We start from the raw sequence: 23,652 nt of genomic DNA on the forward strand, positions 1-23,652 counted from the left end.
CACACGAAAACAAACCAATTTTTAAAGAAACAGCGTGCAGTTGCTTACAACAATCGATTTCATTACCATCACAAATGTTCATACCAATGTCTCGCAGTCGGACAAGCATGTATGAGGATGAGCTGAAGCGTCGACGTAGCAGCGACGAGCGCCGCAAGTTCAGTGACACACGTGACCGAGAAGAACGACACGGCAGCTATGTGTCGCGAGCATCCGATTACCATTCGTCACGCCGTACAAGGTATCTGGATGCGGACGCTCGGGACAGAGGAAAGCTGGATCAACGCAAAGCCGGTAAGTCTGCTGCATATGTGCAGATGCTACCCCGTTTTTAACTTGAGATATTTCGCTACATTATTCAATTCCTTGAATCGTCGTTGGCCTTGGAGTTAGCCTTCACGCCCCAGCTGGCTTTGTATGCTACGCAGCTGCCGAGTCTTTACATCGTATGTTCCATTCGGGTGTATGGACCAGATTGAATGTGTAGCTTAAATGGGTCCAGAGCCAATTTGCAAGTAATCATCGAATGACTTCAGTAGCGCAGTTCTTCGCCTCATGAATCGATTGCCGCAAAAATTTCTCGAATCCGTCAAGAACGAGCGGATATGCATGAAATTGCCGCGGGCTTTAAGCGCTTTATTTCCGTTCTCGTCGCGGTGAGCATTGGAATCTACACAGGGAGGGATGGCACGGGAGGAAGAAGTTACGTTGATATATGTGCGTTGTTTTCTTGCAACAAATCAGCACGTACCAACTCACCCAACTTGCCATTTTGGTACTGTTATAGCCCCTTAATTAGTCATATTTATATCAACCTCATTGTTACGTGGTACTGTTTTTGCTACTTCTGTCTTTGTTGCAAACGCGACTTACGTAAGCTGGAAGGCATGATATCCTGCAAATATAAAGTTTATTGCCCGCAATTTAAAAAATTCCTTGTTATCAAAATAGTGCCTAAAATCTCACCTTGTGTAAAACGTGGTTGTCGCACAACGAAAAGCAACGTATATGCTAAGCTTGCTTTCGCTGTCGCAGATGCTGATGCTGATGCTAGCGGAATGACTACTGGCAAAAGCCGTACTCCGCCGTCTGACACAGCTAGGACAACGAAAATTCTAGACGATTTGGCACCGAACTCTGCCAGACGGGACAGTTTTATGACAAGGGAAACAACACCTGACCCTTATAGCCACACACGGAGGATTCCATCAAAAGCTTCCAGGGTTCGCGTTGAGTCTGAAGCTGACCAGCTGAGTGACATTCGAAGCCCAATCAGTCCACCTCGTCGCAATAGTCTGCCTAGGAGGACGTCTTCTAAGCCACCCAGACCGCGGGACAATCCTAGAAGGGATAGCGACGCATTCCAAGTGAGCCCGCATTACAGAAATAGCCCTCCAAGGAGTACTGGAACGTCGAGAGAGCGCGATGATTACGATTCGCGCATTGACGAGCGTAGTCGCTCCCGGAGGTCAGAGAGACCACCAGACCGCAGCAGTCACCCAAGGTGGAGCGCACCTGACGCCTCCAAGCTGCGCGATCATCATGATTCGCGTAGTAGCCGCAAATAAGGGGTCCGACAGTGTGACTGACCGCAGCAGCCTTCCGAGAAGGAGCGCTTCCGTGACATCAAGATGGCGCTATGATTACGAGGAGCACACTGACCGTCGGAGAGGAGGTCGTAGTCCCGGCACTCCACGCGACCTCTCCAGTCTTCCACGGAGGATTTCTGAACCATCTGGGTTGCGCAATTTCGAATCGCGCACCGACCGGCGAAGCGGTGCACGGTGGTCCGTGAATCCGCGCGATCCCAGAAGCCCTCCAAGAAGGAGTTCTTCGACAGCGTCAAGGTGGCGCGACTATTACGAGCCTCCCACTGACCGCCAGGGTGCAGCCCAAAGTCCTGGCACTCCACCAGACCGCTCCAGTCGTCCAAGGAGAATGTCTGGATTGTCGAGGGACCACGATGAGTTCAGACACCAGAAATCGACATCGGACCACGACATCGAATCAGACACCAGAAAGCGCAGTGACGAGCCGACCCAGAGACACACTTCTGAAGAGAGCACACCTCCAAGCAGGAAGGCGTCGATTTCTCAAGGCGAAAAGGAGGAAGTCAAGGTATGGCGCTTGTGTCCTCTCTTTTCCAAGAGATGCGGCGACAAAATGTGCACGTGGCATTTACTCAGAGGAAACAGAATACTGAAAATATTTAGAATTACGTCATTGATATTAAGAAGCCAAATTCTTGTAACTATCCGTGATACAATTTATATTGCAGCATTCGGTTGCACTTCAATACTCATAAAGATATTAAAGAAAACACTTATTATGCATCAGACAAAGTATGTCTATCCTGCAAGGTGAACAGTATTTTTGTTTGCGCCTATTACGGTCAATGCAGCCACCTTAAACGTTGCATCATTTTCTCGCTTCATGCGCGACTTGTTGTCATGGCGCACGTTGATTTCAATATCAATTACAGCAGTCATTTGGTTGTTCTAGGTATGGTATGGTATGAATAACTTTATTGATGTCCTGAGGATTCAGTCCAGGACTGATGCGGGCCGCTCCCACGTAGGGACAGAGAGGCCAAGCACTTCTGACGCCCGGATGATGATGTTCTAGGTAGCCCATTTTATTTTTACTTTTTTTCAGCTCGTCTGCTTAATTTATCCGACGGGCAGCAGGATAATTGGAGCAGTAGAATAATGTCGCCTTCTCCCCTCTTCTCTCGTCTTGTCTCGGCTCCGTGCTTGTGTAGAGCGAGATTTATGTAGAACAAAATCTTATTTTGATGATGCGCTATCTGAATACTAAGATACTTGATGCATTCTCTAGAGCGAATAGACCACGTTACTCTAAAGATGCTGTGATGCAGGCCAAGGACGTGAAACTAGCGGTTAAGGCCGACACCGGCACAAAGTCTTCAGCAAGCTCTGCGAAGCAGCATGCTGGTGGCAGCGATGTGCCGCAGCCGAAGACCGCCGACAGCACCAAGGCAGGCGATGACGCATCGAAGTCCAAGCCTCTCGAGACTCCAGACGGAGATCATTACCCGGAGCATTCCATGCACGGATCGATTAAAGATGAAAGCGAAGAGACTCCTCCGAAGCCCAAAACCCCCGAAAGCCCACCGTCAGAAGAATACCTGCCTCCTTCTCAGATCGGCAAGGAGGAACCGGTAGTCGTCGAAATCGTGGGTCCCTTTTCCGATGACGATGTGAGTTGAACATATGCCGTAATTTTCTCACTGCGTTCTGATCAAACTCCGCTTATGATTGCGATAGCAATTATATGGACACTTCAGGCCCATTTTTCCCGTGCCCATCTACGCCACTGTGAGGTTCAATGTAAAGTGCAATGGCGATTACCTCGCCCCGCGTGCTGTATGTCTTACGTGCGAGTGAAATCGCATGAGTGCAACCGACGATCGCGTTCCCAGCTGAGAGGAAACGCGCCGGCCATATTAAATCGTGCGAAACACACATGGGGCAGGAGAGGGGTGGGTCAGAAGTACCAGCATACGTGAAGTGGTTCAGAGACCAAAAATAACTCAATAAATTGCAGTTCGGTGTGTTCGGCGATCTGGGATTCGCATAGGTTCATCAGTTAATGTTAAGCAAAAGTTTTCTGAACATGCTAGACATAGGCGTACGACGCCAGCTCTCAGGAACGGCAATTTGCATACTGTCCTATCTGGATGACTTTCTGGTATTCACTGATCCCGTGGATACAACCCACGATGTCGCTATTTTGAAAGTTGTTAAAGAAAATGGTATGAAATTAAGCTTTTCCTTCGAATGACCGCATCATAACTAAATTCAATATCTTGACTTGAATCTTGTATTGACATGCGATAAAGGAAAGGCCGATATTCAACCTACGCCTGCGTCGTGCGCAAGACTATCCATTACTGTTCACATCACGCTGGCTGAGTAGCATGGTATCAGAATTGAGGCGTATGATGTGCTCAAGGAGAGAGTCACATGCAAGCGACTATGGATATTTTTAAAGGCTTAGCGAAGAAAGTGAGAACTGCTGAGCTATCCGTTCTTGAGATCTTTGCGGCCAAGGCTCACAAACCTGATGATCCCTTCAGGGCAATCACTTGTGTCCGAGCATCACCCGTGGCAATTGGTTGTTTCCGCGTGCCCAAACAAACATCTGTCAACGCTAAATGTGACAAACCCGTTTCTAGTCCCTAGCTCGGATAAAATCACAATATACTGTCGGCCGCAAAAACTTTGCGGGATCTGCAGCTCGTGGCGGAGCGACGGAAAACTGGATTGATGTGCCACCTACCCGTCACACGGCGTGGTGTTGAGGCTATCGGCCGTGGCATTGGTTCCAGCAAAGGTTTTGGCGGAGCTAATCACGGATCCCACAGCCTCAACAGCTAACCACGTGGAGATCCGTGGAGCTAACCACGGATCCCACAGCCTCAACACCACACCGTGTGACGGTAAGTGGCGCAGCAATGCAATTTTCTATCGCTCCGTTTTGCGGCCTTTTGAATGATCCGGTTTGTGTGTTGTATTTGTTTTGTTTTTGTTTTTTATCTCCTGCACGCTACACTCAGCGCATTTAAAATGAGACTGACGATTGCATTTTCTGAAATGAATCGGCTATCTCGACTGGATCATCCTGGAGCTCCTGTCTCTACCTAAACCATACGGACGTTGTCTCGGAATTCCAAACATTTATGCAAAAGTAAGACATATGTAAGGTTCGAAGGTGGTTCCTTTGCCGAGTAACATTTTTCATAGTAAAGTGGTGTATAGCGGTGTTTTCAGACAAGTGTATGATTTGGCTGGTGAATGTATTCGCACCTTTCGATGCGTTGATGAGTTCCTTGTTATTTTCAAATCCCTCGAGCCGGAACCATTGTAACATATTCTTGATGTCTTCAGGAAAAATTAATCAGGACTCAAATTCACGCTTGATATTCCGGAACATAACAGATTGCGGTATTGAGATTTAGCACTTACTGTTGAACCAGACCACCTGTGCTGGCAATAGCCCCTAGGAGCGAGAAGCCACTGCTGAACTACAAGTCTTGTCAGTCAAAACTTGTCAAAAACATCATGGTTGTCGGGTGCCCAGGAATGGTGGTAAAAAGATCCTGTCCCCACAAGAGGCAAACTAGTCTCGAGGCCCAAGGGCATTGTTTCAGCGAAGCCACTTTCGATAACTCAGGCTTTGAAGAATATGCAGTTAGAATACTGAGAAAATTATAACCCTCTGAACGTAACCTGGAACAGCGCAGTAGTACAGATGACCGTCATAAGAAAGTAGTGGTAATGCCCTAGGTGCATTCACTTTCCCACAAGTTTCGGAAAGTAAAGGTCAGCTATGGTGTCAATGTGCTGTTTTCAGCTCCTAACAAAGTGGGCAATGTGGGAGCCGCAGTACAAAGAAAGACAGAGACATTGGGAAGAAGCACAGGCGCTAGAATAAAACACGTGATTAAGTTTGTTCCTTGTAAGACTGTTGTGTACCAGATTCATTTGCCCTGCGGCCGTACTTATACAGGGTGAACAGGCCAGTGCATTAATATGAGGCTTTTAGAGCGCAATAATTCATTAGAAGTGAAATCATCTAATTTGGCAAAACACTGTTTTGAGTGCCAGTGTGTACCGTTTTATGTTGACACTAAAATCTTGTTTGTTCATAATGATAGCTGCACAAGAGAAGCGGCTGAGCCATTTCATATGTCGAGAAAAGCAAGTGATAGCGTTAGCCAACCTTCCCTGGCGTTATCATCAAAGGAAATGGGCTTGTTCATCATTGCTGGCCAGTTGGCTCCCACTAGGCGCTGCCTCTGGTAATGACGAATGTATTTATTTTGACAATGAACGTGTGCGCTCGCTTTAGGCCTTTTTCTAAAAAAGTAACGTCATTTTTTAATATACCCAGTTGCAAGTTGAGCGCTCTGTGCCTCACTTCTTTATCCTCGTGTTAAGCGCTGTTTTATATTTATCATGGAAACATACTGACTCGCCCAATCTGCCTGTCTCCTTCAGTTTGCCTCTAAGGCATATGCACTTTGTTGATGCTGTGGCTGGTGACGATGAAGAATTATCGCTGAGCCCTTTGTAATGCGGGGCGGGGAGGGGTTGCTTTATACCATACACTCGTTACGGAATTCGCATTGTGTGATGGCTGGTGTTATTTTGCTCTTCTACCACGCTAAATTACATCTCTTAACGCGGTTCTCTGTCAGACAGGACTCCTGTATAAGGTCTTGGCATTGAATTTTTACTGCGTTAGAGCTCCTCTCATTTTTTTTTTCGTATGATATACACGCACGCCCATTTTATCTTTTCGCCAGGTATGCTGCGAGGCGTCTAATATGTATTTGTCACTCGGGTAATACACGTTCTTTAATCAGATGCTCTGTTCGTCCTCTAAAAGAGCGGGTTTTTTCGCGGCAGCAACTATAAGAAACTTAAAGCGCATTTGTGCCGTCTACGTCGCCGCGATGTTCCGTATAAAGTTCAAGGGCGATAACTTCGGGCCACGTGTCGTATGTTTTATCTTGAAGTGAAAGCCGACCGACTACCGTGGCTCAAACGGAGACAGAAGGAACGCACTGGTCGTCCTCCGTCGGCGAAAGACCCGTGGGGAACGGAGTGAGGGGCTACATGGCTCCAGCTGAAACTGCGTGCTTTAAGCTGCCGGTTCCGGTCGCACGCGCCGTATCTTGAGTTGCATCAGCAGGCGGCTGATAGCCATGTACGTGCTGTGTTTTGCTGTGTTTGCGTTGAAGCTATAGACAGCACGAAGGGCGCTTCGTTCGCTGCAGAGACTGCGTTTCCTTACGCCAGCGTTTAGTTGAGTTACGCCTGGTCGGGTGCTGAAGGAGTTAGCTCCTAGCCTTAATTCGTATAACTTTCCAATTCGTTGATATCGCAAGAACTGCTTCGCCCTAGCTGCAGACTGATCGACTCTCTTTAAACACTTCATGAATTATGGATATGCACAGCAAGCGTTCCGCGGTTGCTCACCTTCAGTATAACTATATACGATGTAACCATAGCGAGCGAACAGTTTCGCGAAGAGTCAGGATTTTATAAGTGCCTTAGAAAAAAAAAGATCGCTCCCTCACTGCCTCGCCCAGGAGCACGTGTACCAAGGGGAGTACGTAGAGGAAGACAGCAGTTTCGGCTGGTTCCGCGTGTGGATCCTGTGCTCGGTGGCCGCCATCGTGCTCCTCATCCCTTTCTCGCTGACCATCATGCAATACGACGTGACAGGCTGGCTCCGAAAACCAGCCCACGGACCAGGTTCCGGCGGACACTTTGAACCCGATTTCATCATACTGTGGCCACCAAATGTACTGTATACCATCTTCGCAGTGTATAATGCTGCAGTGGACGGTTAACCAGCTAAAATTAGTTGGTCTTAGTATTCAGCTCAATATAATGGAACGCTTTGTTATCATAACCACAACCTTCGCATTAGGTAGAATTTCTGGGTTGACTAGAAGTAAAAAGTAGGAGTAATACTTTATATACGCTTTTTTAAGAATGATTACCGGCTGCAACGAACACAGCGGATCGGCAACGCAGGGTGTTTCCGGAGCGATGCCACGTACTGGCTGAATTGACTACAGACACTTTTATACTGTCGCTGAATTACATATGTAAAGGGAATCCGTTCTGTCTAGCAGCAATGAGCAGCTAGCGCCAGAACGATAGGCAGCCAGCCGTCTCATATTCATTTCAAAATAAGGTAATCTCCGACTATTCCGAAAGTGTTATTTTTTTTAATGTTACGTCCCCTTCTTTAATGAGTACAGGTCAATTTTAGGTCGCGAGTTTTTCAGGGTTCAAGGGCAATGTTCCAACGACGCAGATTTGTTCACCAATAGAGAAACAGCACGACAATGGCGCTTATTTTGTAATCGTTCGTTTTCGTTTCTTCGACTTAATTGTACATAGATAATGTGTTCGTCATTTTCAGGTGCGCTTTATTTCATGTTTTTTTTTCGTCGCTTCACCTGATATGAAGGTTGGTAGGTTATGACGACGAAATATTTGTGCAAACGAAAAACATGGCATCTTAAAAAAGTTCACTATACCGACCTGTATATTTTACAGCGAAAGCTGTTATGAGATCACAAGGGCCGTTTTTGGCGCCGTAGTTGTCCGCCACCGCCGCCGCCGGCGTCCGTAACCGCTATCGCTCGAAATAAGGAAACAAACGAAATAAGAAAAGATTTCCAGGATGGAACGAGGTTCGAACCTGGGTCCTCTGCATGGGATCCCAGTGTCCTACCTCAGAGCCAAGCCGGTGCTTGACACAGCCTCGCGAAAAGACCCTATACAGGCTTCATGTCGGGAAGGAACCGCATTACCACCTATGTAATGTAGCGTGGTAGAAGGGTAAAATAACAACCAAGCGTCACACAGCGCGAATTTTGTAACCAAGCGTCACACAATGCGAATTGCGCGAAGAGTAGGTTGTTGAATGCTTCCAACCCATTACAAAGGTCTCTCCCATAATTCTTCATCATCAGCCACACCATCAACAAAGTGCACATAATGCCTTAAAGGTGTTTAGCGGGTACCACGATTCTCCGCAGAATGACGAAAAATCAAATAGTGGCTGCTTCCCTACTTCAACTATTTATGATCATTTAGAGCGTAGTGGGTTCCTCGCAAGTGCACTTCTATAGGTTGCCAAGGAAGCCCATAAGGCTCCCATGATGCATTTCCTCAGGGTCTCAATAAAGTTCTTTCCCTGTCTCTCTCTTTCTCACGTTGACCTATGTTATATAGCGTGGTGGGAGAGTAAAATAACGACCGGGCGTCACACGATGCGAATTACGTAACTAGTGGGTCGTTTGAAGCTTGCAACCCATTACAAATGGCTCAGCCATAATTCTTCATCGTCATCAACCGCCGCATCAACAAACTGCACGTAATGCCATACATATGGTAGATCGTTTCTCCGCAGAAAGACGAATCATGTCGTGGTGGGTGCTTCCCAACTTCACAAAAATTATTATTTGTGGCGTAGTGGGTACGTTGCTAGTTTACTTGTATTAGTATACACTCTAAGAAAAAAAAGAGTATGCGTGACTCTTTTCGGGGAGTTCTGACTTGCCACGTATAGGACTCTCTTTAAATAGTCACGGCGACTCTCTTGGTGGGTCAGGGTCGGCTCGCTCTAGGATAGTCCCCTGACCCTCTAGGAAGAGTGGAAAGACTCTCATCCGAAGGATCACGTTACCACTTGTAGGGGGTCAGACGACTCTTGCCGGTAACTCTCGTACGGGGGTCAAGTGACCCACACCGAAGCGTCAAGCGACTCCACAAGTATTTTAAGCTACTCATTGGACCCTTGCTCTACTTTTGCGCGACTACTGTTTAAAATAGCGGAGTATTCATTTTAAGCAAGTCCAATAATACTTGCCGTTCTGCCCAGCGACTGCAAAAAAAGAATAGTTCAGTTTTAGCATTATTTTAATAAAACTCGTCAAAACAACACATATTTTCCAGCAAAGATATATAGAAAGCGCGTAAAGATGGCTTTGATTTTCAATTAAGAAGTTTGGGTATTCCTCATTTACATGCTTCTATGAGTATAGCCAACTAAAATGTGTGACTGGTGTGCATAGTGCCATATAGTGCAAAATAAACTGCAGAAATAGGCATCATGTTTCAATCTTCATTCCTTATGATTAAGAATAAATCAAAAAGTGGTGACGGCTGTAGGCATCAGACTTATGGCTTGCTAGGTTGTCGCTCCTGTTCCGCGTGAGCACCATGAAAAACAGTATCTGAAAAGCAGAACGTGATATTATGATGAGAAAACGAAATTGCATAAACGTTTGCGAAACCTACAAAATAAGTGGTTCACATAGACACAATGAAGGCTCACAACACAACAGCAAATGCAAACACGTATGGTAAGGAACCAAGTTTTAGGGGCGAAGCTCCTTAAGGCGGCACCCGTTCGTCCCTCGTAGTCGTCGTGGTCGTAGTAGTGAGTAACAAGTCTTACGCTTTGACCTCCAAGGTGGTGCCGGTGGGAGATTTCTCCTGTGCGTTGTTGAACAATAAAAAATTCGCAGCGTGCGCGTTAACTAAAAGCCGAATTCTTCTGCCTCTCATTCCCCATTAGCAGCCATTGGCATGTTCCAGTAGGAAACGTTAGTAGAAGTAGAAGTGTAAGTGTTAGCTAAAAGCCGACTTCTTCTGTCTCTCATTGCCATTAGCAGCCATTGTTTACCTCCAAGGTAGTGCCTGGTGAGATTTCTCCTGTGCGTGATTAAACAATAAAAATTTTGTTCAAAACGCCGTTGATTGATGAAATAAACCAACGAAAGACGCCAGATGTTTTGTAAAAGCAGAACGAAAGAACGCCAGATGTTTTTCTTAAAGTGTAGTAGTAGTAGTTATATGTAGCCACCTCGCCCGATCGTCAACGGGCGAGGTGGACCGGCAACGGCGCGAGGACCCTGCCGTACGAGAGTTAAATCACACTAAAAGACATACTTTGCGGGCGATACACTCTAGTGAGCTTTCAACTTTTCGTCTTAATGTACATGATAAAGAAATTATTTCTACGAAAAACGCAAGGCACACCTTGAGCAATATGTTTGGTTTTAGGACGCTAAATGGAACCATGAGGCGATGCGAAGCCGGAGCACTTGCACGATCGCGTTCCGTTGGCTTTCGTTGGGCATGCTACCGACCTCGCGTCGTGGAACGCGCGTCCTGTCTTCCCTCTAGCCTTGCCTTTAATTCGCACAGGGCGAGCGGGGAATGCGGTCGCTCTTGGCGCTCTTTCGCTCGGGAGCGGACTTCTTCCTTGCATTTCACCGATCACAAGTGATAATGAAGGGACCACGTAAACCAACAGTACAATAAAAGTTTGATGTTTAATATATACACGATGTTTCACACTCTTTATATTATGTACTGGGCGCATTTCACGGAAGAGTTTCACGGTTTACAGATGATTCCCTCCGTAGCTTCGCCCCACTCATCATCATTCACCCCGTGGATATGCTGTGATTTTTTTGCCGTTATCGTGTAAAACACAACTTGCAAATAGTACCTTGTGTAACACGCCACTTGGCGACAACTTGCAGCACAAGATGATATGAGCCTCTTTTAAACAACAAACAAAATTGGTTTACGCTCCTTTGCGTGGGTGCCACTCACCTCTTTTCCTACATCATCTTGTCCAACCAAAAGAAATGTAGGACCGACTGCCTCGTTGACAGGGCGAACGCCGCTGTTAATTTTCCCATCACGAGCGGTGAGGCGCCAGACCAGAGCGGCACCTTCCTTTCCCCGAGTGTGGCTGTCAACTGGAGTGAAGAGGCGGGAGAAGTGATCCGGGATTCTGGGAATAACCAAAACACACACATTATTTGTATTTAAAACCCCCCTTTGCTCAACACACCGTTATTGTACACACATCTGCCACGAGTGTTTAGTTCAAATTTCGCAACGAAAACAAATTTTCACATAAAAGGCAGCGGGAACCTCGTGTCACAATACGCACTGGCTATACACGAATGAAAGCACTTCTTTTCTGAGAAATCGCTTCAAAACTTGCTTTCAGAATAAACATGGTTTTGCGCCGGCTTACCCCGACACCCAAGCACATCCTCCGGCAGTCAGGGGCACGCCGTGAGCGGTTACTGACCGTATGTTTTACAAACGTAACCCATACTCAGATAAACACATGTGAGTACGATGGCCCGAACGACACCCAGCGCGTGCGGACGCCGTCTACGTCGAGATCAGACATGTCATATGCTAGAATTAGCACACATAACTCCCACAATCACGCACACTCATCGATTCTGTTATAGCGTCATCGCAGATGTTGGCAAACCATGAAAACAGCGAACAGTAACGAAGGAAAAAAGTGCACGGCGGCGGCCGCAACAACGGGCGCCGTCGAAAGTCTAGCTTTTTCGCCTTACCGGTGAGGCGTGTCCAACTTGAATGACTACCGCGTATGTTCTGGAAGCCACCGTACTATATCTGCACCTCAAACTACCGTCTTTAAGTCAACAAAAACCATTATATACAGTGCGCGTGAGCGTTCTGTACACAGGCTTTCTTTTTTATTCACGTTCCCACGCGCGGAAGCACGCAGTGCACTCAAGGTCGATGGAAATGTTATTATCAAGTAGACTAAAGTGCATCTCAAAACGACATCTTGCACCTTCAGTAGTGCAGACACAACGTGCGATCAGCAAGAAATGACCCTTGATAATTGTTTGCATCGCTCACTTTATGGGAGCTTGTAGAGCAACGCGCATAACGTTGGCAACTCGTTAAATGACAGCTTTAGTTGGGCATCCGCAACAGCCCCGCGGACACAGGCTGCTGTTGGAAATGGCTGGCAGATAACTTCTGCAGAGCTGCTGCAGACGCCCAGCTAAAGCTGTATAATTAGCGCCTACGAAAGCAGTACACTCACCGTTAACTGGCGCCCGTTTTCCGTTCCGCAGCTCCATGGATATTCCGCCCTCCAAGCGTCACTTCGTGCACGGAGCCGGCGTCAACACCACCGAAGACGCGCATGAACATGAGACTGATGAAACTTCAAGACACGCAATCCGCGCTATCAACCCAACCACGCAACGCATTCCAATAGACGAGGAGACTAAGACAGACTGAGACGACTGAGAGAGAAGCCAGAAGCGGCGCGCCACCCCGGCGCCAACCCCGTCTCCGTCGGCGAGCAACGCGCCACAACGGCGCCAAAGGGCAAGCGCGCAATATGTATGGCGTATACGGCGGCTCTTTCATGACGGAAGCCTATCGAAACGCGCTTCAGGAGCGTCCAGTGACTACTTCCAAACTGCTAACTCTTTTTCTCTGCCTGTACCTTCCAAAAGGGGTCACATGGACGCCCGAAGAGAGTCACGGTTCCATGACCCTCTTTTGACTCTTTTTTTTTTCTTAGAGTGTAGCCACAAGAGAGTTTATAACGGTCTCTAGAAATGCCGCCCTTCCAGGTTTCACTGTGACTGCTCTGCGCTTTCCGCGCAGGCCTGGCGTCTTTTTTATGCATTTGCGATGAATCTTCAACGAAAAAAATTGTAACGCTTGCATGAAGCCGCGCAAAGCTTGCCACAGCGAAGCACGAGCCCGTCGCCGCTCGAACTCCCCGTCGACCGACACGTCTAGCTTCGAGATGCGCGGCTTCCTCCTCGGAAGTACGCACTTTCTTAGGACGCCTCATGACTCTATGAGCATGATCGAGCACCTCGTGAAGAATATTTTTTTCGGCAAGAATTTTTCTTTCTTTCTATCTTTTTTCTCTCTTTTTCGTTGATGTTCTCAGTCTCTCTTTCTTTTTCTGCATATCTTCCTCTCTATTTTTATCTTTCTCATTCTTTCTGTGCTACGTTTTGCTCTCTCCCCACCTCCTTTCCCTCCTCCTCACCATCACATCTCTCGTCCTCGCGCTCACTTCCCTTTCCCACCCCCTTGCTACACTATACTATACAAGGCTATGTTATGCTATGCTAGCGTGCCTGGATAGCCGAGTGGTTAGGACGCTCGCCTTCGGATCTAGGGTACGCGGGTGCGCCCGTCTCTTGAAGATTTTTTTTCGGCAAGAATTTTCCTTTTTCTCTCTTTATATATTTCTTCCTTTCTTTCTTCCTTTCTCTCTCTCTCTCTCTGTACTCGTTCTCTCACCGATCAGGTTTATTACACGCCACACCGTAGCGGTGAGTAGTGCGACTTGCCCAAACTCTGTGGCATTTACCCGTTCGTGATGATGATAGCTTTGCGGCAGTGTCGACATGTTACGGCCGGCTCAAACAGCTTCGCTGGCAATAAAAAAATGCCAGGCCTGTGCCGAACACGCAGCACAATAACAGCGAAAGCTGAAAGAGCGGCCTTTCCAGATCTTGTTGTAAACTGTCTTGGGGCAACTAATACAAGTACACTTGCAAGGCACCCACTACGCCATAAATCGCAATTTTTGTGAAATAGGGATCATTCGTCATTCTATGGAGAAGCATGGTACCCGCTACACATCTGTAAGACATGATGTGACCTTTGTGCTGTGGCTCATAACGATCAAGATTTATGGCTGAGCACTTTGGTGGGAAGCTTTAAGCCACACACTCCTTGCGCAATTCGCATTGTGTGACGCCTGGTTGTTATTTTACTCTTATATGACGCTGTGTTAGATATCTTAACGCGTTTCCTTGCCCGACGTGACCCCACCATGGGGTCTTTTTGCAAAGGTATTTAAAGCACCGGCGTGGCTCTGTGGTAAAATACTCGGCTGCCACGCAGAAGCCCGGGTCGAAATCCCATTCGATCCTGGATTTCTTTTTCTCATTTCATTTCTTTCTCATTTCGCGCGATAGCGGTTACGGACACCGGCGGAGGTGGCGGCGCCGGACAACTACGGCACCAAAAACGGCTGTTGTGATCTCGTCACAGCTTTCGCTGTAAAAACGGTGAACACTTGCGATTTAATCTTTTATCTCCGCCCTTCGTCACACTTTCACCATCGCCCCCTGCACCATGCACCACGCACCGCAAACTCAAGGTTCGGATCTCCAAGCTGGTCGCGGAGGCGCAAGGGTACTCGGAACAACTGGAAAGAAAGAACTGGCACAACACATGTAATAAGCTTCAAGGAACCCTAAGCACCAAGCGTACCTGGGCGATACTCAAGACTCTCCTTGCCAAGAAAGAGACCAAGAGCGCAGCAAAACAGAAAGTACACAGACTTATACATAACCACCCGGGAGAAGCACAAGACATCATCAAAGAAGTGAAGGAGAAGTTCTTTGGTACGCAGCGGAACATCTATGTACATTCGCACTTTCACGAATATCGAGGTAACCCAAACACAGAACTAGATCGACCCTTCACGGTGGCAGAGATAGAGAGGGCCCCCAGCAAGCTCACCCGCAACACGGCACCGGGCAACGACAGAATAAACAATAAGACACTCCGGAACCTAGATGGACCATCTCTAGACGCTCTCTTAAAGCATGTCAATGACTGCTGGGAAAGCGGTAAAGTCCCACTGGAATGGAAACATGCTAAAGTATTCATGATTCCTAAACCCAACAAGCCCATCGCGGTTCAGAACTTAAGACCTATTTCTCTCACCTCGTGTGCTGGAAAACTCTACGAGCACATGGTGCACAACCGCCTGATCGAATATCTCGAGGACAGCGGACATGTCCCAAAAACCATGTTCGGATTTAGAGCTCACCTGTCCCCGCAAGACGTCTTACTGCAGATCAAGGAAACGTTATCGACAAATTGAACACGCACACCCAGAGAGCCATCCTCGCTCTAGACGTGAAAGGGGCTTTTGACAACGTGTCGTACGAAGCCATACTGCAACACCTGAACGTCTATAACTGCGGAGAAAAGGTGTATACCTACATAAGAGCTTTCCTGAAAGAGAGGACAGCCACAGTGGGCATAGGCGACTTGCGCTCCGAGAAGTCTGACATTCCGCCGAGGGGTACGCCACAGGGCTCCGTTATCTCTCCAATGCTATTCAATCTGGCGATGAGCTCCTTACCAAAGGAACTGAAAGAAATAGAAGGGATTGGCCATGCAATATATGTTGACAACCTCACCATATGGACTACGGGAGGATCCACAGGCCAACAGCAAGATGCTCTGCAAGAAGCGGTTGACAGTACAGAAAGATACCTGGAAGCATGTGGACTGACGTGCGCACCAGAAAAGTCTGAGCTCCTAGTGCTAAGAAAGCGCACAAGAGGCCGACAACCGCAGCAGACACGAGACCCGGAAGTGAAGGTAGGAGGGCCGTCATAATTCCTCAGGTTTCAACGCTTCGTATCCTGGGACTCCTGATTCAAATGGATGGAGCCGGGGGAGCAGAGTTGGAAAGGATTCAGAAAACCGTGCTACAAGTTAGCCATCTGATCAAAAGAGTGACTAGCAAAAGTCACGGACTCAAAGAAGAAGATTGCACGAAAATTATACAAGCGCTGATCACAAGCATTATCACGTACGGGACCCCATACGTAGACATGAAGAACAGTCAACGGATTAAAATAAACACTCTAATCAGAAAAGCCCACAAGATTTCCATGGGCCTTTCGCCCACCACTTCCACGGAAAAGCTGCTTAGAATGGGAGTGCACAACACATGGGAAGAGCTCGTGGAAGCGCACAATGTCAACCAGCTGGAGAGACTGAAGCTGACGAATACGGGTAGAGCCCTACTTCAAGATCTAGGTTATCAAGTCGAAGATGGCATGCACGTTCCTCAGCGTATCCCGCACGAGATCAGAAACAACCTACACATAAGCAATATACCAAGAAACATGCATCCTGAGTACGACAAGGGAAGAAGACACGCTAGGATACAACTGCTAAAGGAAACACTAAAACGCACCAACAGCAATGAAGAAGACGTGAGGTACACGGACGCAGTGGCTTACATTACAAATGACCGTTTTGCAATCAGCGTGGTCGACGAAAGCGGTCCAGAACTGACAGCAACATCCCTACGTGCCAAGGATGCAAGCACAGCGGAAGAGTTGGGCATAGCCCTAGCCATCGCTACATGCAAGAAGACGCGGGCTACCGTCATCATGGATTCGCAAGAAGCGTGCAGAAGGTACATATGCACGGAAGGATCGGAAAGGCAGCACTCCATGTATTAAAGAGCACGAAGGTGGAAGAAACCACCATCCTCTGGACACCGGGACACGAGTCTCTCGCGGGGAACCAGGCGGCGCACGCTGCGGCTCGAGATCATGCACGCCGAGCCATCTCCGACACGCAGAGAACACGTACCGATGGCTGTCACAACGAGGATGAACGCATACCGAAGAAGTATTCAGACATTTTGGCGCATTACAGGAAGCAGAGGAAGCGGTACCCGCCGGCACACAAGAGTCTGAGTAGAGAGCAAGCGGTGACCTGGAGAAGACTCCAGGCCGGAACTTACCCGCACGGAACATTGATGCACGCAATGTATCCAGGGACTTACAGGCGGGACTGCAAGTTTTGCCCACCGGACACGCGCAACACCCTGCGCCACATGGTGCTGGACTGCTCGAACAATCCGGACGTACCACCGCCATCACCCCCAAGCGGAAACGCAGAAGAAGAAGAAGCAGATATAGAGAAAGAACTAGAAGACCAGTGGGAGGCTCTGCTGGTGACGCAAGACCCTGACAACCAGCTACGATTGGTGAACAGGGCTCGGGCGGCGGCAGCGAGCCATGGCTACCTGGACTGAGGAGGCCACCCACCTTAGGGCTCAAGTACAAAGAGCCTGGTCAAAAATAAAGTTCATTTCTCTCTCTCTCTACTCTGCATCAAACTCTGCCTTCGGTCTCGTATGGCATTTTCCCGCGGCTGCAGCTTTTTTGTTGAAGAATGTTTTGCTTTAAACGGCATGCCCCTACCACTACTTGACACCCATCGCAGTAACCGATAGTCTGTTCCACCGACCTCTGAGCGCGGCGCAGTCTTTCATAATTAGCTCAACTTACATTTGAGACCACAAAAACGCAGCGTGTTGGGTGGCAGTCACGTGGTGTTTTCGTTTTTAAATTCGCGCGCTTTAAAGATAATCTGAAAGCAATATATTCGGGGGAGTTATATTAGGATGTATTTAAAAAATCTGGTGTTCCTGAACAAGCGCTACAACTTTTGTATTGAAGACTTTTCGCTCCAGTTACTATTTAAAAATTCATTAACCTTTTTTTTTTGTTACTAAGCTTGGCCGCATTTTTTATGTCCCCACGTTCAATCTGACGTGTGTACAGCCTGACCAAGCCACTGTCAAGTTGCCTAACCGTCTTTTCTTCACTGGTCTACCGCTACATTATTAATATTGTTGCAAACGCCATTCAGTCTTAATCGCGTTTTCGCACGTTCTTGCAAGTTACCCCCGCCGGTTCACATATGATTCCAGGGCGGATTTTAGAGCTTGGTTTCTCTATGGCCCGGGCAACACAAATGACTGGCTCCATTGTTCGACCATAGCAGAGCATACAACCGTCAAACGCTTCACGTAGACGCTGTTTGTTGGGATTTGAGCAAAAATTTATTGTTTCCTCTTCTGTTAAACATGAGTGCGCAAGTATGAATCTAGGGTAATGTGCGAAGCTTCCACGCGTTTTTTATCGCGTTTTAATGACGATGCCTGCAAGGCGTTGGCTCAGAAACATTTACGCGCTGTAGCTTCAACAATTCTTTTAGTTTGTTTGTTTTTTTTTGTTTGTTTGTTTGTTTGTTTGTTTGTTTGTTTGTTTGTTTGTTTGATTGATTGATTTTCCTTTTATAGCAAATGCTTTTGCCAACAACACGCAGAGTAATTGCAGCGCTTCTTGCACAGGGGTCGTTGACCTACTACGACGACACGAGTGGTCGGCCGGAGAACTGTTACTGGCAGGACTACGACAACACCGAAGAGATAAAGCTGGACGATCAGCCTGCGCAAATACCAGTACCATCTCCGTCCTTGCGCAAAGTGTTCTGCGTATACGATATGTTGTACGTGTGACGTTCACACTATCACATAGTCTGCTCCTGATTTCATAGGTTACCGTACATCATTGCCATAATTTTTGACTCCTCGTTTTGAAAGCAAATCGTGGATGAAGAAGCGAAGGGACGACGAATTTGGCATAGAAATAATTGGAATATCTTTAGATTACTGTGATCTAGCTCAGAGTAACATGTAATGCATGAAAGCAGGAGACTGGATAAGTAAAAAGAAGAACGGAGTAATGATATCAAACGGTTATGAAGTGAGTGATAAACGTGTTCATAATTTTTTTCGCCTCATGTATGAAAACAGCGCATGATAATTAGGGCCAGATTTTGAACAGGATATTTCTATGGACGAGCTGTGTTGGCGAACGCGATTGAGGAATCAGCCAGTCAACACTTGTAATTTTAAAATAACAGAGTCCCTATATTTGTCGTGTAGCGCTGTAAGTGGCTTCTGAGTAAAACAAAATGCCGCGAAAAAATTATTCCTACAGTCGCAATACAGTTACCAAAACGTGTTAGTTTAGCAATCTCTATTAGACGTTTTTCCTACTTTGACACTGTTTGGTGTTTGTGATGTGAATTGGTATTGTTTTCGGTTTCGATTTCCTCCAAACACGGGGAAATAGAATTGACGGGTACTAACGCCAATGACGTTCTTATAATCGGTTTACGTTCAAGAATAGCAAATTGATTTTTTAGTTGTAAGACAAAAATCAGGTTCTTGGATATCTTAAATCAGTGTCTTGAATGATTGAGAAAAGTGGATCTAGCACAAAACAATTATTGTTGTTGCTTCCTCACTGTGATGATGTGACAGACATGTACTTTTTAGTTTTTAGTTTTCGGATATGCTTTCCGTTGCAACAAACTTGCACACAACTGTTCTTCAGCGCCTGTGTTGTTTAACCATATCTATTGAGACATACTTAGAACAATAGCAACCATCCTGATTTGCATGCAAATCGGGAGCACTAAGAATAAACGGATTGCAGTAATGTCTATATATTAATTGTGCAATTGTGTCTTGCAATTTACTGAACAAATAAGGCACTCACAGTGGCCTCTTCGGCTAGCTCTAAGCCATGTACTAGCACATATACACACGAAAAATCTGCTGCAAAATATGTGAACTTTTACGTCTATAGCTCTTCAGAAACCTCTAGAAGGATTGAGCGTATTACATGTATAAGTTGAGATGGCGTTCATTGGCTGGACTTTGTAAAAATACTTAGCACCATAGGTCGCGCAAATTAGTCGACACATTCTCAGAACAGCGCGTACGACAAGCGCGAAATCGCAATGTTTATCATCTAGCAAATTCCACCAAGTAGAAAGAAAAAAGAAAGATGAAAGGAAATTTAAGAAAAGGGTAGTAATTTAACTTAGAAATGGCGTTACTAAGTGCACTTTTGTGCGGTGTTTTTGCATCAAGTATTTATTTCTCTTTTCGGAAAGAGGCAAGTATTGGATAAAATAGTGTGCAGAAATTAGCGCCGTTTTGCATTCAAATTAGCGTGCACCAACCAACTCAGTTTTTATTGAAATAACAAAAAAAGCCCGAACGTAGCACTTTGTCTGAAACATAGCCTAGAAACTGCGATGGTATCTAAAGTAATTAATTGGCATACAAAGATTAACACATTCCCGCACTAATAAATCAGAAAGGTACGTCGAAATTGTCAAAAAGATAACGTTTATCATCGAGTGACTCAATGAATAACGTCTCCATCTCTTTGCTACATTCTTTCTTAGGCAACTAAACGCTGATTGGCTCAAGTCCTACAAAGATTTCCCATTTGAATACTGCACCGACATCATAGTGTACTCCTTCTACATCAGGAAGAGAGATATTGTTACGGGGAGAATATATTTACAATATATATACAGGGAATAAACTCAGCGGCTGGCAAGATGGCGCCCAGCTTGCAGGGTCTGTCAACGTCGTCTTTCTTGTCTTCTTCGTTGTCCTTTTTAGCCCGTTACATTATTTCCCGGCGGCTGAAGCACCGACCCGGTGCTCATCAGGAGGCAGTCGAGTGGTAGGGCTTGAGCCGCGTAACATGAACTACGTCAGTGCGAGGGTGAACGACGGTGGGGTCACTAGGGGCGATTTCGTAGGTGACGTCGGTCACCTGGCGTAAGATGCGGTAAGGGCCTGAATAGCGTGGGAGTAACTTCTCGGAAAGTCCCAGGCGGCGCGTGGGGGACCAAAGCAGAACCAGATTGCCGGGCGCGTAGTGGACGTCTCGATGATGGGCGTCATATACACGCCTCTGGTTTTCCTGCGAGTCCGCTAGTCGGCGTCGAGCAACTTCGCGCGCCTCTTGGGCCTTCGTTATTGCCTCCCGAGCGTACTCCGACGTATAACTCAGTTTGGACGGCAGGAGTGTGTCGAAAGGTAGCGTAGGGTCGCGGCCGAACAAAAGGAAAAATGGAGAGAACCCAGCGGTATCGTGTCGAGAAGAATTATAGGCAAAGGTGACAAACGGTAACGTAGTGTCCCAGTCGCGATGATCAGCGGAGACATACATGGATAGCATGTCAGTAAGAGTTCGATTGAGGCGCTCGGTTAGGCCGTTGGTTTGCGGATGATAAGCAGTTGAAAGCTTGTGTTTGGTGGCGCATGAGCGTAGGAGGTCATCAACCACTTTCGAAAGGAAGTAGCTGCCTCGGTCGGTGAGGAGCTGCCGAGGGGCGCCGTGGTGTAGGATGACGTCCTCGAGGAGAAAGTCGGCAACGTCAGTTGCACAGCTAGTTGGAAGAGCCCGTGTGATCGCGTATCGGGTTGCATAATCAGTTGCTACTGCAATCCACCTATTGCCCGCAGTGGACGTAGGAAAAGGGCCAAGGAGATCAACACCCACACGGTAGAATGGCTCTGATGGTATGTCGAGCGGCTGAAGGCGTCCGGCAGGATGGGTAGTAGGTGTTTTCCGTCTTTGACAAAGATCACAGGCAGCAATATAACGGGAGACGTCGCGGTACAGCCCAGGCCAGAAGAAGCGCCGGCGAACTCTGTCATAGGTCCGTGAAACGCCGAGGTGACCGGCTGTCGGCATATCGTGAAGCTGGGCGAGAACAGTCTGACGCAGGTGAGGAGGAACGACGAGTAGTCTGTCGGGGCCGTCAGGACGCATGTTGCAACGGTACAATACACCATCATGAAGCTCAAACATTCTAAGGGAAGGGTCGGGCGTCGCGGATGTTAGCCTTTGGATGATATCGTGCAAGAAGGTGTCCCGCCGTTGCTCGATTCCAATGTCGCGAAAAGCGGACAGAGAGAAAACGTTGGTAGAAAGGTTGGCCGTAGAACTGTCTGGGGGGTCAACAGGATATCGGGACAAACAGTCGGCATCTTGGTGCAAGCGGCCGGTTTTGTAGACAACTGAGTAGTCGAATTCTTGGAGGCGCAGAGCCCAACGACCAAGGCGGCCTGAAGGGTCTTTCAGGGACGAAAGCCAACACAAGGCATGGTGATCAGTGATGACTGTGAATGGCCGGCCGTACAAATAGGGGCGAAATTTTCCGACTGCCCAAACGAGCGCCAGACATTCGCGTTCAGTAATGGAGTACTTGCGCTCAGCAGCAGAAAGAAGGCGGCTGGCATAGGCAACAACGCGTTCCCGACCTTGTTGTGTCTGGGCCAGGACTGCACCGATGCCATGACCACTTGCATCGGTACGGACTTCTGTTGGAGCTGATACGTCAAAGTGGGCGAGAATAGGTGGAGAGGTAAGCAGTTGTACCAGATTGGAGAACGCATCCGCTTGCTCAGGACCCCAGACGAAGGCAGCGTCTTTCTTGAGGAGCTGAGTGAGAGGGCGCGCGACGTCGGCAAAGTTTTTGACAAAACGACGGAAGTAAGAACAGAGGCCGAAGAAACTGCGAACGTCTTTGGAACAAGTTGGCACAGGAAAATCTTTCACAGCCCGTATTTTATCTTGATCAGGGCGAACACCGAAGGAATCAACGAGATGCCCGAGCACAGAAATTTCACGACGGCCGAAGTGGCACTTGGCCGAATTTAGCTGCAGGCCCGCCTTACGGAAGACAGATAAGATCTTCGATAGCCTTTCAAGGTGCGTCACAAAGGATGGAGAAGAAACGATTACGTCATCCAGGTAGCAGAGGCAGATGGACCACTTGAAGCCATGCAACAGGGCATCCATCATACGTTCAAACGTGGCGGGCGCATTGCACAAACCGAACGGCATCACTTTAAACTGGTAAAGGCCGTCGGGAGTGATAAAGGCCGTCTTCTCACGGTCCATCTCGTCAACTGCAATTTGACAGTACCCGGAGCGAAGGTCGATTGAAGAAAAATATTGTGCACCGTGAAGGCAATCCAGGGCGTCGTCAATGCGTGGCAGAGGATAGACGTCCTTCTTTGTGATCTTGTTCAAATGCCGATAATCAACGCAAAATCGCCAACTGTTGTCCTTCTTCTTAACAAGTACAACAGGGGACGCCCATGGACTGCTGGAAGGCTCGATGATATTCCGAGAAAGCATTTTGTCGACTTCTTTTTGGATGATTTGTCGCTCAGTATGGGAGACGCGGTAGGGTCGCCGATGAATTGGTCTCGCATCGCCTGTGTCAATCCGATGTTTAACAACTGACGTTTGTCCGAGAGGGCGGTCGCCATGGTCGAAGATGTCCCAAAAGGACGCAAGGAGAGCGCGCAGTTCATCAGCATGTTGGGTAGGTAAATCGGGTGCAATCATCTGAGTTAAGGCACCTTGGTCTGATGGAGTAGTAGGGGAAGGTTTCTCTGCACACGAATCTCTGTCGTAACTTAGAGTTGAAATGTGGCAGTCGGCCGCCGGCATGATTTCCGCAAGTGAAATGCCACGAGGGAGAACTTGTGGACATAGGCCAAAATTCACGAGCGGTAGACAGGAGGCGTTGTCCGTTATAGTAACGAGAGTGTGCGGAAACGCAACGTTTTGCGAAAGCAGGACTTCAAGATTTGGAGACACTATATAGTCACCGTCGGGTACAGGTGGTACAGGTGAGACGCCGACGTAAGTAACTGTCCGTGGAGGAAGGCGAAGGTGGTCTGCGGAACAGAGCCGGCTTGGAGGGCAACCGGGAGGGTCAACAGCAGTAGGTAGAGCGAGTTGCACAACGCCGGCAGAACAGT

Source organism: Rhipicephalus sanguineus, chromosome 6, assembly GCF_013339695.2.
Source record: "Rhipicephalus sanguineus isolate Rsan-2018 chromosome 6, BIME_Rsan_1.4, whole genome shotgun sequence".
Lineage (NCBI taxonomy): Eukaryota > Metazoa > Arthropoda > Arachnida > Ixodida > Ixodidae > Rhipicephalus > Rhipicephalus sanguineus.